This window comes from Gymnoscopelus braueri, assembly GCF_963280865.1.
Source record: "Gymnoscopelus braueri genome assembly, chromosome: 12".
Taxonomy (NCBI): Eukaryota; Metazoa; Chordata; class Actinopteri; order Myctophiformes; family Myctophidae; genus Gymnoscopelus; species Gymnoscopelus braueri.
In genome coordinates this window covers 24,625,242-24,642,002 of record NC_137614.1, presented here as the reverse complement: position 1 = coordinate 24,642,002, position 16,761 = coordinate 24,625,242, and the positions used below count along the sequence as shown (strand labels likewise).

Sequence of the window (16,761 nt, the reverse complement as noted above, 5' to 3'; positions counted from 1 at the left end):
AAAACAAAAAGAAAACAAAAATTCAATTAGACTTTTTAGTGTCGATTCATTGATATATCAAAAAAAATACAAAATAGTTTAAAAAGACACTTCTCTATTATTTGATTAAATGAAAAATTAATTGATAGGATAATCTAATAGCTAAGAAATAAATAATCGATCATTGCAGTCCTACTCTCCACCACCATCAGAGAGCCAAATGAAGGAATATCTTTTGTTAGAATGGTGTTCCATCCAGTAGACTTCCAGAGACTTATACAATGCATTGAAGCTGTTCTGGTGGCTTGATGGTTGATGTTTTCCATGACTTTTTTCATCCATCTGTATCTATATACTGTATATGACAATGCACATCATCACTTTAGTATCGCTGCTCACTTTATTCTATCAATCATATTATACTTTCACTGTACTACTTATTGCTGAATATTATTTATTAATATTTATCATATTTATTGTACCTTTACTGTTCGTAATCACCCGTGGGAATCAGGTCCATGGAAATGTGTTGGAAATGATGGCACTGTCTATTGGGCAATTTCAAGATAATTTTACACACATGTTCGTGCCGCGCTACGAGCTGCTATCTGCAACTAAAAAAAGAATAATCTTGAAAGTGAAGAGAACTACTGATTTAGAAGGTATTTGTAGAATCGGCCTAAGGTCTTAATGGGTTAAGTTGGTGTTTTTCTGTCCGGCAGCATTTGAGGACCTCAGGGCCTGTGAGTTAAAATGTTAGAAATACCTGTAAACTGTAGCTTGAGGCCAAAACATTCCTGGAAAATGTCAAAATCAGCTCTGAAATGAACAGCAGCCAGTGCAAATATGAAAGGATAGGTCTAAAGTGCTCTCATTTTCAGGTACCTGTTAGCTCATTCCCTGCCTAGGACGTAAAAAACGTAATTATTTCCAATTATCAATTCTGCCTAGGACGTAAAAAACGTAATTTTGAAAAAGATTTTTTTTAAACAAGATCTCACGTTCCTTCATCTCTCGCAGTGACACATTTCATTGTAGCACACCCGGATACGGAAATACGTGAAATCGAAGATTTTCGGTTCCGTCCGCTTCCTGTTTAGGTCCTCCTCTAAAACCTTTTCTCGGCTCAGCTACTACTGCCAAATGGAATGTCGCCGATTGAAAATGTCTTCTCTGGGCCACTCACACAACTACCCTGTGTGTCTACAAACAGTTGAACACGCGATCATAAGGGATTTAGCGAGGTCTGTGGCGAGGTGAAAAAAGTACCGTAAATTTCGGACTATAAGCCGCGACTTTTTTCCAATTTTTCGACCCTGCGGCTTATATAACGGTGCGGCTTATCTATGGATTTTTACAGCTAACGGCCACTAGGGGACCTCCTAAATCTATGGATTTTACACCCGCGGCTTATAGTCCAGTGCGGCTTATATATGTACAAATCATTCAATTTAGCTGCTGCGGCTTATATTCAGGTGCGGCTTATAGTGCGAAAATTACGGTAAGTGAGTTTTCCGTTCACATGGCGATTCATGGGGTTTTCACACTGGACTGGAGGAGAGAGACTCCGCCTCGGTCGGAATGTTTGTTGTTTGAGCGGCGTGCACGACTTGCCTGTGTGTTTAGAAACGATTGCACTTGCGATCATAATGGGGAAAAAATAATTGTGAATTTTTTAAAGTTATAAAAAACACTAAATCGCTGGCAGTGGGCAAACACAGCCAGAAATAAGTCTGGCAGGGAATGAGGAGACTAGAGACTTTTTCCTGCAGATGGAGAAAAGGGAGTTGCAATAATAAATTAAAAGAGCATGAATAAAAACATGAATGACCCTTTCAAAGTTTTTTGTAGACAGACATGGCTTAATAATTTCTATGTTTCCAAAGTAAAAAATGTAAAAAAGCATTACTGTAGGAATTCATATGGCTGTTCAAAGTGAGGTTGCTGTCAATTAGGACACCAACTAGACTAGTATTTTTTGTAATTTGAGAGTTCTTCCTCTTGACAATACCCCATAGATTCTCTATGGGGTTCAACTCAAGCGAGTTGGCTGGCCAATTAAGCACAGTTATACCATAGTCAGCACAACAGTTACTACTGTAGTTTTGGCACTGTGGGCAGGTGCCAAGTCCTGCTGGAAAAGGAAATCAGCATCTCCATAAAGCTTGTCAGCAGACGAATGAAGTGCTTGGCAGATGGCAACGTTGACGCTGGACTTTGTGGAAAAACTTCCACAACTAGACTTCAAGGAACTTAAATTCTGTGACTCTCACTCTTCCTCCAGACCTGGCTGTGACCAGATGAAAGTTTTACTTTCATCTGAAAAGTATGTTTTCAGGGCTCCTCGTGTAAAAGGAGCCCCCTCCATGCATTGAGTGCATGAATGTGCATAAAATAAATATATATCTTATGGGGAAATGTTGGAGAACAAAACACTTGGTTTTAAAGACACACAACCTGACTAAAATAGTTTTTAAGAGACTGCTGTGGACATCGTCCATATACTGTATTACAGATATGAAAAAAACATACTCTGACCCCGCCTAGCTGTGTCGAACTTCACCTCTGACCCTGGCCAACAGTGAAATCATGTGTCTAACTTCACCTTTGACCCTGGCGAGCAGTGAAATCAACTTGACATTTAACCCTACCTGGCAGTTCTAGCCGTTTAGTCTGAGTGAAACAAACATGGAGGGATGCATGATTTATGTTTTTAGATTAGATTAGATTTTCAAGATAATATAACATTAATAAAAAATCGAATAAATAGATTCAACGTTACATTTTTCTTTACAACTTTGAAAAGTGAGTTTTGATGGTGATGCCGATCTAGGAACTTAATGCTAGTTACATTGATCCAAGCCAGAACACAACAGACCATGCTTTGCAAATGCACGCCCACCCATCTGACCACACGGCAACAGAAAACCACTGATCTACAGTATGCAAATCTCTGACGTCACGTCACGTTGTGTTCGGTTTAGAACCTACTCAGAGAGCACAAGACAGAGAGCGTATGACAAAATCTTTTCAAGATAAAGACATTAGCGACAATGATAAAAATCCCTGTGACAAGGGCGCTTATGCTGAAATAGGAGCACATTCCAGTTTGGATGTACAACAAAGTCATCATTTTCCATTTGCAAGCAGTGCTTTCTTATTATCGCAGCACTGCAATCTACAGTAACTACCCCCATCTCAAACATCACCATAAAATACAATGTAAGATTTAGCATGAACTTGAAGGACCAAAAAAATGCATCACAAAACCCCAGGCACCAGAACACAAACCTCAATGACGCAAACATACGTTATACAGCACATCGCCATATCCGTCAAGTTCCCAAAGGCACAAACAGATTATAAGCCATATAACAGTTCTTATTTTTTTTAAACGTACTGTATGTTGCTATAATATCAGTGGTTCTCAAATCTTTTCATGTCAAGGATCCCCCAAATTATATGTATTTGTCCGCGGATCCTCCATCTGAAAATATGTTGTTCCAGGGACCCCCAAGAAGCAAAGATTTGAGTTACAAATGTTTAAAAAATACATATATTCAAAGATTTGCACAATTTCTGATAGCGAGCTTGTATATCTGCTATTTTTGAATTGCCAAAGAAATCTAAAAATGACACGGATGCTTTCATCAACAAGCTCATAGCGAGCTTGTATATCTACTATTTTTGAATTGCCAAAGATATCTAAAAATGACACGGATGCTTTCCCGGATTGAATGGGTTAAGATCATGATAAAGACGTTAGACAAGCACTACTGCAGTGCATGCCCTCTCACAAGTGGTTGCAATTATATTGTCATATCCTGCAGTACACTCAATGTCGAACGACAGTCGAGTGACGAGTCATACTGAAACCGTTACTGAATGAACCATGATTTATACACCGTCATTGATGGTGTCTCTAACAGACAATAGCAGATCTACAAGTTCACAAGGTATCACATCGCAATGCATTGTAAGCTTGTAGATGCTGCTATTTGTGTTGAGCAACACCGTCATCCAAGGAAATATAAATCATTAAGTATTACAGTAGTTGGCTGTCCAATTTTTTTTTGCTGCTAAGATTATTTTCAATATGATTTATTCTGAAGCAGAGTTATTTTTGTTACAAGAGATCAGCACTTTGATATACTGTGTTATGTTTAAGTCAAACACAATTGTCAGATTAAAGCCTATCTAGACAGAAAGTGTTTCAGACAAATCGTGCTAGCCTGGAAACCAGTCAAATCTGCCATTGCAACTAACAAACTATTAATTTAAATTAACGTAAAAAATAATGTAATTAACTTTTGTGAAAACACGGAATATAAAGATCAACACTGACACACACTTGCGGCGCACATCTACATACTGTAAACACCCCCCTCAGATGTCCATTGTTAACATCCCATGATGAACATAAACACAAAAGCCCCCCCCCCCTGCAGTGCATCCTGCTGCCTGTCCTCGGCTGCCCGCTAGCTAACGGAACCCCTGAGGAATTGAACCAATAACTCTTTGATCTTTTTCAGCAGCAGATGAATCAGATCTCACACACACACACACACACACACACACACACACACACACACACACACACACACACACACACACACACACACACACACACACACACACACACACACACACACACACACACACACACACACACACACACACACACACACACACACACACACACACACACACACTTGCTACATGTTATATGCTGAATGGTCAGAGAGAGAGAGAGGGGTGGGGGTAGTAAAGATTACAGGATATAAAGTCAGATGACATCATCGTTCTGGATTAGAACTTTATAATCTAACCTAGTTTAAGAGAGGCTGGCAATGCAGTTAGATGGCAAACCATGTAACAGAGTGGTCTGTTAAATGGAGTTAGTTTGTTATATAGACTGATATCTGTCATATCTGCCAACCATAGCAGACTAGGGCTGGGCAATATCAATATTATATCAATATTATGATATACTGTATCATGATATATCGTGTCATGTCATATCGTATAAGATATCATCTGGGTTTTATAATATGGTTTTATGGTTTTATAATATGGCATAACTAAGTGTTTACTATTCCTGGTTTTAATCACTTATGCCCTATTTTAAACTTTCAAAATCTTTCAAAAATAGTGAAAATAGTGGGGACCCCCCAAAATAATCATATTTGAAGTGGGGACCCCCAAAATAATCATATTTGAAGTGGGGACCCCCAAAATAATCATATTCGAACTGGGGACCCCCCAAAATAATCATATTTGAAGTGGGAACCCACCACCCTGACAGGAACTTGAAGCAGTTGGGGCATTTAGTTCGACTCGCTTCCACACATACATTTTGTTAAGATAGCTGATCTACAAGCTTTCAACGCCTCGCAATTTGACAATTTAACAGTTTTTATAGTATGGTTTGTTAATTACTTTTGATGCAGTAATGGCCTTTTTCTTTTCTTTTCTTTTTAGACGTATTAAAAAGGCATTAAATTGTTCTTAAAATTGTTAATTTACTTTCATAAAGTCCCCCCCCCCAATCATGTTGGGACCCCCTGGAGGTCCCGACCCACAAGTTGAGAACCACTGCTATAGAAGATTATGGTTACTGGCTGTATTTCATTCTGATACAGTAAAGATGGGTGGTTTCTGTTACTCTGAGTTAACACTGAAAAGATCTGAGACCAGTCAAATCTAATCTAATCTAATCTTATTTTATTTTATCTTATCTGACTGGGGTTTGATGGCTCTCCAGCTCCACACCTGGAGCATATCCTGTAACCATGGTGATGGGTAGGTACTAACACACACTGTCAGACTGGCATCTGGTCTGACACAAGCGTACACGCGTGCACGCGCACACATGTACACATGTACGTGTGCGTGTGCGTGCACATGCACGCGCGCGCGCACACACACACACACACACAGAGATGTGTTAAGACGGTAGAAGTTGAGTGAAACAGATGGTCAGACAGATTGTATTAGTGAAACAGACTGCTAATGGACACGGACACTTACACACTGAACAGATTAATACTGATTCAGTGTGTACAACACAACTAACACCTTCCTGTTCGCAAACTAAACACTTTCATCAACAACTACCAACGCACAGACCACTTCACGCACAAACACACCGCACACACAGAACAGGTCAGACCTGTATGTCAGGGTATGAATGCCAAACACACAGAAAGATGCTTCTCATTTGCATAGCTCATTATTGGACTTCCTGTTAAATTGCCATGAGAGGAGACAGCGTAGGAGAGACAGACAGTATGACAGCTGCGAGGGAGACAGTTTAGGAAAAAGACAGTAGGACAGCTGAGAAGAAGACGAAGAGCGTAGGAGACACAGACACTACGAAAGCTGAGAGGGAGACAGTGTAGGAGAGACGATAGGGGAGTTGAGAGGGAGACAGTGTAGGAGAGACGATAGGGGAGTTGAGAGGGAGACCGTGTAGGAGAGACGATAGGGGAGTTGAGAGGGAGACAGTGTAGGAGAGACGATAGGGGAGTTGAGAGGGAGACAGTGTAGGAGAGACGATAGGGGAGTTGAGAGGGAGACAGTGTAGGAGAGACGATAGGGGAGTTGAGAAACAGACAGTAGGAGTGACAGTAGGAAATCTTAAAGGGAGACACTTTCTGTAAAAACTGGGCTGAGTGTGGCACCGGGCAATCACTTGGGTCAGACGTTGGCTCTAAAGGTGTTAAAAGTAGCGTAATAGTGTGCAAGCTGTTACACAGCGCACAGACGATCGACTGATGGCGCTGTTGTGAAATGCTGTAACTCCATGCCAGGAGGTGGCAGTTGAATTTCCCTCGAGGGACCAATAAAGGTGGTCCATACCTATCCTAGCCTGCAGGAATCTGCAGTGTAAAACTGGAAGGCTGTTGAGCAACATAAACAAAAAGACACCGCATTTTCACGCTACTCCTCTCTAACCTGTTTTTGTAAGGAACTGAGAATTGAGAATATGGTAATAATTTGCGAGTTGAACACACCCCTGCAGTAGGCAGAGTTTTACAAGCGTAATGTTCGTCTGCAACCCCGATGTTCGTGCGTGTCTCTCTCTCTCACACACACACACACTTTCTGTCACTCTTGACATTATGTAGTTTGTGCATCTCTCTCTTTCACTCACACACGCACACACACACACACACACACACACACACACACACACACACACACACACACACACACACACACACACACACACACACACACACACACACACACACACACACACACACACACACACACACACACACACACACACACACACACAGTGTGTTTGTCTGTGTGTTGTGTGTTTGCCCTGGGCAAATGCAGGGAGAGAGCCCCCCGTCTCTTAACGACGGCAACGCCGATTGTACTTGAGGGCCGGGTGTGCAACTCAACTCACACAGATGGTAGTGATGGCCGTCACTACCATCAGTCTTTAGGTTTAAGGAGATATAGATATAGAAGTCAACGCAATGACCCAACACTTTTGAAAAACAAGTGAGTGCGTGTGTGCGTGCGTGCGTGCGTGCGTGCGTGCGTGCGTGCGTGCGTGCGTGCGTGCGTGCGTGCGTGCGTGCGTGCGTGCGTGCGTGCGTGCGTGCGTGCGTGCGTGCGTGCGTGCGTGCGTGCGTGCGTGCGTGCGAGCGAGCGAGAGAGAGAGAGAGAGAGAGAAAGAGACACACAGACAGATGAGTTACCATTCAGTTCAACTCATTGCATCAGGACAGATCAAATACAGAGTTCAGCACACACACCCGCTCTCACGAACGAACGAACACACTCACACACACACACACACACAGGAATAACTCTTAATGACATGATTGTTGGTCTGTCTGTCTGTTGGAATGCTAACATGACAGCTCAAGATTCCATAGAGATGACAGCCTTTATTGGATTGGATTTTTGGTCATTTGGGATTTGTTGTACTGATTATCCTCAACACTGAATAATACACTAGTGTGTGTGTGTGTGTGTGTGTGTGTGTGTGTGTGTGTGTGTGTGTGTGTGTGTGTGTGTGTGTGTGTGTGTGTGTGTGTGTGTGTGTGTGGGGGGGGGGGGGGGGGGTACGATAGGGCCAAAATCTTCTATAACAGTATAGACAGATTATGACCCTGGCATTCTAAGACAAACGAAATACCCAGGCGATAATTTATTTATCACATACTGTACTAGCCTAGCACCCGTAACATTATTTAGTTAAGACAACAACAGCAACATAGCAATTGCATCCATATATGACATGTTGAGTTCCTTGAGAGTCAGTTCAGAGCACAGCAGCACTTCATCTTAACTAAATGGTTACGTCATTTTATATCGCAGTAAACGTATGTGTTGTGGTAAGGTAATTTGTCTGGACATGAGTCACACCCCTTTAAGTAACAAGCAATTCTCTCTGTCATCTTTGAGTTGCTTGGGAGGTGTCCCGCTCTGTATTTTCAATTAACTATCCTCCTCCATGTTTACTTGTCGGTCTCACATGGAAATCACTAAAGCAGTCCTGCCCGCCCAAGTCACGTAAAACAGTTCTTCTGCCCAACAGTGCCCACTGATCCGTCACAAAGCCTGAACAGAATATACAGCCAGAGATACCCAAGGGATCACTGCCATGGTGGAAATGGTAGAGAGAATTCTCATTTCTACTGTGGGCGGCACAGTATATACTGACATACCCCCCGAAACTACTACTGTGTGCTAAGGGGGAGGGTGGATTAGAGATTATTAACAAGAAACAGTAATCTGTACTAAAGACCTAATCCATTGCTTACCGTTGAGTTGGTCTGTTTGACCCACAAGTCAAAACTGTCATCCATCCCTCATCCCTCAACAGTGTATGTTTGTGTGTGTGTGTGTGTGTGTGTGTGTGTGTGTGTGTGTGTGTGTGTGTGTGTGTGTGTGTGTGTGTGTGTGTGTGTGTGTGTGTGTGTGTGTGTGTGTGTCATAATAAATAGCCTACGTTTAACGATACAACAAAACATAACAGACAAACACTTACAGAAATGACAAACATAACTAGATAGTTAATCATTAGTAACATGGTATGACTCGAATAAACCTAATCATGACCTCTGACTTTAAAAGCACATTAAGTCCTATCTATTATATGTTGTACAGTATGTAATGTTGTACTAGCAGACATCAGCAAATACAGAACAAACTCTCTACTGAACTCTAATTGGTTCTATTGAACTCCAGTGAACTGTAATTAACAACACAACAACAAGACTGAATTCTACTGCACTGATATATTCTAATGAATTATTACTAATTCTGGATCTCCAATTAAAAGCCATTGAATGTTCTAGTTCTAGTTGAACTTTAATGAACTTTAGTTAACTTAACTGTAGTTCTAATATCTATCTATCTATCTATCTATCTATCTATCTATATATATATAAAATAAAATGAAAACTCGAAAGAATGAACACCTCTAGCACCGCGCGCTCGTGCATGCGTGCGTGCCTGTTGGAATGTCAACTATTTAGTATGCGGCTGAAGCAAGTGCCGAGCCGTGCCAGGACAGAACAGAATGAAGTCTGGAGTACACTAAACTTCTGACAAAAGTGTTCCTAAATAAAAAACTACCCAACAACAACACAACAACTCCTTAGTTGGTATGCTGTTCACATATTAAACACACACGTCACTTTCTTCATCCACAGCAGGTCGCTCAGACACACACACACACACACACACACACACACACACACACACACACACACACACGCACACGCAAACACAAACGCACACACTGTACTTGGGAGGATTTCCCGTGTTTCTGAGCGACTTTGAGGCGCAACACCAACCAGTCAAGCCTGCTGCTGTCAAATGTTTTTACCATGAAACACACGAGGGTTTTTTAAGATACAAAGACAGTTCTTACCTCTCTCTATCTATGTCAGTCTGTGTGTTTGTTGTGTGTCTGTCTGGTCTCCGTGGGTTCTTCTCCCAGCAGCAGGTTTCTTCTTTAGCTTCAGTCTCTCTTCTCTTTAATTCATTTCACATTGAAGCGACAGAAGCACCAACCTCCCTCCGCCTGCAGGCTGGAGACACTCACTGGGCGGGTCCTCCCTCCGCCGGTAAACACGTGGGGCGGAGAGAGAGAGAGAGAGAGAGAGAGAGAGAGAGAGAGAGAGAGAGAGAGAGAGAGAGAGAGAGAGAGAGAGAGAGAGAGAGAGAGAGAGAGAGAGAGAGAGAGAGGAAGGAAAGAAATGAGAGGAAAACTGAGCAGCAGTGAAAGGAGGAGTAAAGGTTGAGAAAAACTGTGTTAGAAGATTATTAGGGCTAATAGTAGCAGCAATCATAGTAGTGTTAGGAGTGGTAGTCATGGTCAGTCTTGAAGTCCATTCAATATTTAATGGTATTATTTAATTATTAGGCTACTAATAAAACTATAGGCTATATTCCACTGCGGTCACGCTGGCCGCACTTCAGAGAGAGACGGTCGCACTAGCCGTGCTTCAAAAATTGCTGCGCAACTATGTGGCCTTTTACGGTTAGGCGAACTGATGGTGCGTTCAATGAAATCGTAAATCCCAACCACTTCAATATATACATGTAAAAATGTAATAAAACTCTATCTAAAAAAATCTAAAAACATTGTTTGTGTCTAATGTTCTCGTCTGTGATTATTACCAAAATGTTTTACTGCACAAATTATTAATAATAAAATATTGAAATATAACAGTTCAATGTAATTTTTGGGAAAATCTAAAAACAAAGTTATCAACCAGCAACTAAATGTTATTGTGCCAATGTGTGTCCTTTACAATATGTGATTATTACCAATATATTTTACGGTACCGATTAATAATAATAAATTATTGAAATATTACAGAATCCATTTACATGTAATCTTTCGAAACATCATTAAAAATTATAGTTATCATTCAACAACTATATATTAATGTGCCCAAGTGTCTCCTGCACACCAGGGATGATTATCGATATGTTTTACAGCAGCAATTATTAATAATAAATTATGGAAATATTACAGAATCCCATCCATTTCAATGTTATTTTTCGAAAAATCATAAAAAAATCAAAAAACATAGTTATCACCCAAGGACTAAATATGAATGTGCCCAAGTGTCTCCTGCACACCAGGGATCATTATAAATATGTTTTACAGCAGCAATTATTATTAATAAAGTATTGAAATATTACAGAATCCCATCCATTTCAAGGAATCTTTCGAAAAATCATAAAAAATTCTAAAAACATAGTTATCACCCAAGGACTAAATAGTAATGTGCCCCATAGTCTCCTGCACACCAGGGATGATTATCAATATGTTTTACAGCAGCAATTATTAATAATAAATTATTGAAATATTACAGAATCCCATCCATTTCAATGTTATCTTTAAAAAAAAAATCAAAAATTCAAAAAACATAGTTATCACCCAAGGACTAAATATTAATGTGCCCCATGGTCTCTTGCACACCAGGGATCATTATCAATATGTTTTACAGCAGCAATTATTAATAATAAAGTATTGAAATATTACAGAATCCCATCCATTTCCATGTTATCTTTCAAAAAATTATAAAAAAATCAAAAAACATAGTTATCACCCAAGGACTAAATAGTTTTATTTCCCATGGTCTCATGCACACCAGGGATGATTATCAATATGTTTTACAGCAGCAATTATTAATAATAAATTATTGAAATATTACAGAATCCCATCCATTTAAATGTTATCTTTCAAAAAATCATAAAAAAATTAAAAAACATAGTTATCACCCAAGGACTAAATAGTTTTATTTCCCATGGTCTCCTGCACACCAGGGATGATTATCAATATGTTTTACAGCAGCAATTATTAATAATAAATTATTGAAATATTACAGAATCCCATCCATTTCAATGTTATCTTCCAAAAAATCATAAAAAATTCTAATAACATAGTTATCACCCAAGGACTAAATAGATTTATTTCCCATGGTCTCCTGCACACCAGGGATGATTATCAATATGTTTTACAGCAGCAATTATTAATAATAAATGATTGAAATATTACAGAATCCCATCCATTTCAATGTTATCTTTCAAAAAATATTAAAAAATTCAAAAAACATAGTTATCACCCAAGGACTAAATATTAATGTGCCCCATGGTCTCTTGCACACCAGGGATCATTATCAATATGTTTTACAGCAGCAATTATTAATAATAAATTATTGAAATATTACAGAATCCCATCCATTTCCATGTTATCTTTCAAAAAATCATAAAAAATTCAAAAAACATAGTTATCACCCAAGGACTAAATAGTTTTATTTCCCTTGGTCTCCTGCACACCAGGGATGATTATCAATATGTTTTACAGCAGCAATTATTAATAATAAATTATTGAAATATTACAGAATCCCATCCATTTCAATGTTATCTTTCAAAAAATCATAAAAAATTCTAAAAACATAGTTATCACCCAAGGACTAAATAGTTTTATTTCCCTTGGTCTCCTGCACACCAGGGATGATTATCAATATGTTTTACAGCAGCAATTATTAATAATAAATTATTGAAATATTACAGAATCCCATCCATTTCAATGTTATCTTTCAAAAAATCTTAAAAAATTCTAAAAACATAGTTATCACCCAAGGACTAAATAGTTTTATTTCCCATGGTCTCTTGCACACCAGGGATGATTATCAATATGTTTTACAGCAGCAATTATTAATAATAAATTATTGAAATATTACAGAATCCCATCCATTTCAATGTTATCTTTCAAAAAATCATAAAAAAATCTAATAACATAGTTATCACCCAAGGACTAAATAGATTTATTTCCCATGGTCTCCTGCACACCAGGGATGATTATCAATATGTTTTACAGCAGCAATTATTAATAATAAATGATTGAAATATTACAGAATCCCATCCATTTCAATGTTATCTTTCAAAAAATATTAAAAAAATCTAAAAACATAGTTATCACCCAAGGACTAAATATTAATGTGCCCCATGGTCTCTTGCACACCAGGGATCATTATCAATATGTTTTACAGCAGCAATTATTAATAATAAATTATTGAAATATTACAGAATCCCATCCATTTCAATGTTATCTTTCAAAAAATCATAAAAAAATCAAAAAACATAGTTATCACCCAAGGACTAAATAGTTTTATTTCCCTTGGTCTCCTGCACACCAGGGATGATTATCAATATGTTTTACAGCAGCAATTATTAATAATAAATTATTGAAATATTACAGAATCCCATCCATTTCAATGTTATCTTTCAAAAAATATTAAAAAATTCTAAAAACATAGTTATCACCCAAGGACTAAATAGTTTTATTTCCCATGGTCTCTTGCACACCAGGGATGATTATCAATATGTTTTACAGCAGCAATTATTAATAATAAATTATTGAAATATTACAGAATCCCATCCATTTCAATGTTATCTTTCAAAAAATATAAAAAATTTAAAAAAACATAGTTATCACCCAAGGACTAAATATTAATGTGCCCCATGGTCTCTTGCACACCAGGGATGATTATCAATATGTTTTACAGCAGCAATTATTAATAATAAATTATTGAAATATTACAGAATCCCATCCATTTCAATGTTATCTTTCAAAAAATCATAACAAATTCAAAAAACATAGTTATCACCCAAGGACTAAATATTAATGTGCCCCATGGTCTCTTGCACACCAGGGATCATTATCAATATGTTTTACAGCAGCAATTATTAATAATACATTATTGAAATATTACAGAATCCCATCCATTTCAATGTTATCTTTCAAAAAATATTAAAAAATTCAAAAAACATAGTTATCACCCAAGGACTAAATATTAATGTGCCCCATGGTCTCTTGCACACCAGGGATCATTATCAATATGTTTTACAGCAGCAATTATTAATAATAAATTATTGAAATATTACAGAATCCCATCCATTTCAATGTTATCTTTCAAAAAATCATAAAAAAATCAAAAAACATAGTTATCACCCAAGGACTAAATAGTTTTATTTCCCTTGGTCTCCTGCACACCAGGGATGATTATCAATATGTTTTACAGCAGCAATTATTAATAATAAATTATTGAAATATTACAGAATCCCATCCATTTCAATGTTATCTTTCAAAAAATCATAAAAAATTCTAAAAACATAGTTATCACCCAAGGACTAAATAGTTTTATTTCCCATGGTCTCTTGCACACCAGGGATGATTATCAATATGTTTTACAGCAGCAATTATTAATAATAAATGATTGAAATATTACAGAATCCCATCCATTTCAATGTTATCTTTCAAAAAATATTAAAAAATTCAAAAAACATAGTTATCACCCAAGGACTAAATATTAATGTGCCCCATGGTCTCTTGCACACCAGGGATCATTATCAATATGTTTTACAGCAGCAATTATTAATAATAAATTATTGAAATATTACAGAATCCCATCCATTTCCATGTTATCTTTCAAAAAATCATAAAAAAATCAAAAAACATAGTTATCACCCAAGGACTAAATAGTTTTATTTCCCTTGGTCTCCTGCACACCAGGGATGATTATCAATATGTTTTACAGCAGCAATTATTAATAATAAATGATTGAAATATTACAGAATCCCATCCATTTCAATGTTATCTTTCAAAAAATATTTAAAAAATCAAAAAACATAGTTATCACCCAAGGACTAAATAGTTTTATTTCCCTTGGTCTCCTGCACACCAGGGATGATTATCAATATGTTTTACAGCAGCAATTATTAATAATAAATTATTGAAATATTACAGAATCCCATCCATTTCAATGTTATCTTTCAAAAAATCATAAAAAAATCTAATAACATAGTTATCACCCAAGGACTAAATAGTTTTATTTCCCTTGGTCTCCTGCACACCAGGGATGATTATCAATATGTTTTACAGCAGCAATTATTAATAATAAATTATTGAAATATTACAGAATCCCATCCATTTCAATGTTATCTTTCAAAAAATATTAAAAAATTCAAAAAACATAGTTATCACCCAAGGACTAAATATTAATGTGCCCCATGGTCTCTTGCACACCAGGGATCATTATCAATATGTTTTACAGCAGCAATTATTAATAATAAATTATTGAAATATTACAGAATCCCATCCATTTCAATGTTATCTTTCAAAAAATCATAAAAAAATCAAAAAACATAGTTATCACCCAAGGACTAAATAGTTTTATTTCCCTTGGTCTCCTGCACACCAGGGATGATTATCAATATGTTTTACAGCAGCAATTATTAATAATAAATTATTGAAATATTACAGAATCCCATCCATTTCAATGTTATCTTTCAAAAAATCATAAAAAAATTCAAAAAACATAGTTATCACCCAAGGACTAAATATTAATGTGCCCCATGGTCTCTTGCACACCAGGGATCATTATCAATATGTTTTACAGCAGCAATTATTAATAATAAATTATTGAAATATTACAGAATCCCATCCATTTCAATGTTATCTTTCAAAAAATCATAAAAAAATCAAAAAACATAGTTATCACCCGGTCGGGGGATCTTAGTATAATTTGAAATTCAATTCCGATTCACTTTTCAAATAATTATTTTACTGATTTTCCTTTCAGAAACCAAATTAAATATTGCTCCATTTTTCAAATAATCACTTCCAAATTAAACCTCAGATTATACTAAGATCCCAAGGTCAGTTGGGGGTATCTTAGTATAATCTGATATATTATATTCAATTCAAATTCACATCTGAAAAGTCTATTTTACTGATTTTCCTTTTAGAATCTAAATTAAACATTGCTTCATTTTTCCAATTTTCTAGCCCACAAAAAAATCTGGAAAATGCTCCATTTTTCTGATATTGTGCTTAGTATTTTGGCGTCTTTTGATTTGGGACTGACACTGAGAAAAGCTCAAAATAGGGTTTTTTTCATTTTTTTCATCCCAGAATAAAAATCAAAGAATGTCTATTTTACTGATTTTCCTTTTAGAATCTAAATTAAACATTGCTTCATTTTTCCAATTTTCTAGCCTACCCAAAAATCAGGAAAATGCTCCATTTTTCTGATATTGTGCTTAGTATTTTGGCATCTTTTGATTTGGGACTGACAAAGGAAAACATCTTTATTTGTCTTTGTTTTTCAAAATGTCAGTCATCTTTTAATCTACATTTTTCATCAAAACAAAGATGTCACGTGACCACGTGTTACATCACATGGTCTTTGTCCTTCAAAGTAAAAGTTGTAGTCTAACATGTAAGCAATAGGATCTACAGACAGTCATTAACACCACATCTAATGACTGTATGATGTTGTTTTTAATGCCTTTTCTGTCTTTTTTTTTAGATCAAAGCTACGGCTCACAAAAGTATGTTGCAAGACTACCAAACCTTTCTGGGACATAAAACCGTAAATCCCTTACAACTATATACTTGTGGTGTGGAAGCTCCACCAGCAGGGGTCATTCACTTTCCCCTTGTGCCTCCCAACTTCACAGCACCTTAGTAGTTTTACTGAGGTGCTGTCAACCTAACAACCTTTTTGTTCTTCTATACAAATATTTTCTTTCACATCAGGATTTAAAGGACGAGTTCACCCATTTTCAACCTGTCTTCATATAATTGTTCCTCAATAATGCTCATGATAATATGGCACCCATCGAGAAAAAAATAATCGATGGGGAATCCAAGATAATAGAAACTACAGGCTTTCTATTCCTGTTAGCACGCTATAATGGAAACCATTGTTCTCGCGTTAATAAAAA

The 16,761-nt window shown here is 37.0% G+C and overlaps 1 protein-coding gene across 1 annotated transcript in view; it reads right to left on the bottom strand.

Moving 5' to 3' along the window:
* plxnb3 (plexin B3) overlaps positions 1-10,009 on the bottom strand; it is a 98,704-nt gene extending 88,695 nt beyond the window's left edge. The window contains exon 1 of the mRNA XM_080445278.1: positions 9,884-10,009. The gene's annotated coding sequence lies outside the window, so the exon portion shown is untranslated. The remainder of the gene's footprint in view (positions 1-9,883) is intronic.
* Between the last annotated feature and the right edge of the window lie 6,752 nt (positions 10,010-16,761).